Genomic DNA, 1031 nt, shown 5'->3' with positions numbered 1-1031 from the left:
AGTATAATTGTAGAGCTGCAGACTTTTTTCTTTTTTTTTCTCTGAATTGTACGAGTCCATTCAAGGATTGAAGAAACAAAATCATAGCAAAACAGCAAGAACAACTTGGAAGAAAAAGGAAAAGAACTGAAGGAACAATAACAAAAGATCTAGATGTTAAAGTACGTAGATGTAGAGTAATCTAGTTGCGGGGATGGGTGTTAGCTGGGTCAGCGACACCAGCTGTGACTGTGGCAGCATCTAATGCAGAGGCTTCAGGCTTCTTCTTCGAGTACAAAACGAAGTAGCCAAGAGTGGCGACAAGAGCAACACCACCGATGGCCATTTTCATTGGACATAGACAATTTGCGACGTTGGTGAAGCACCTCTGTTGAATGCTGTGCTGCTTGACCTGACCCTGCCATGTTTCCCTTTAAAATCTTTGTTGGTTTCTTTTCTTTTTTCTTGTTTTTGGCTTGTGAAAGCTTGAACTTCCGTTTGGTGATTTGCTGTGAATGTTCCAAGTTTTAGACATTGAAAGGGAAAAGGACACGAGGGTGGTTAAAAAAAAAAAAAAGGAAGCGAAAGGAAAGCGTAAATGGACATGGAGAGAATGTTTAGTTGAAAAATTGGGTTTGGACAAGCGGCATTGACCCCTTATAACAGACGATTTCTGTGTGAAAATTAGCAATAGAATATCTCCGATGTTAGAGAAGGGTGTCCGGTCTTGCTTAAAATGTCACTCAACATATATGACATTGTTGGACTTCATTATTTCTGGCTCAACAATTTTTAGTGTTGGACATAACGTGTCCTTGCCATCCATGGTTCGTGTAGCAGTGCATGGAGTTTGTGAAGCAATAGTAATTTTGACCATTGAATAGAATCGGAGATAGTTTGGGCCAAACCATAGTTTTAAAACCCGGCCCAGCCCGGTGGGTTGATCCGGGACCCGGCCGACCCGGGGCTAGAACCAGGCCGGGTTGATGAAAAAATCAGATAAGCCATGACCCGGCGTGACCCGGCCGACCCAGCGGGTTGACCCGGAAACC

The 1031-nt window shown here is 43.4% G+C and overlaps 1 protein-coding gene across 1 annotated transcript in view; it reads right to left on the bottom strand.

Moving 5' to 3' along the window:
* The window catches only part of LOC105121185 (APO protein 2, chloroplastic-like), a 5054-nt gene continuing 4023 nt past the window's right edge, over positions 1-1031 (bottom strand). Inside the window, exon 5 of the mRNA XM_011019734.1 lies at positions 1-488. The gene's annotated coding sequence lies outside the window, so the exon portion shown is untranslated. The remainder of the gene's footprint in view (positions 489-1031) is intronic.

The sequence above is a fragment of the Populus euphratica genome, unplaced genomic scaffold (assembly GCF_000495115.2).
Source record: "Populus euphratica unplaced genomic scaffold, PopEup_1.0 scaffold31.1, whole genome shotgun sequence".
NCBI lineage: Eukaryota > Viridiplantae > Streptophyta > Magnoliopsida > Malpighiales > Salicaceae > Populus > Populus euphratica.
The sequence above is the reverse complement of the archived record's forward strand: the minus strand, read 5'-3'. Positions and strand labels throughout refer to the sequence as shown.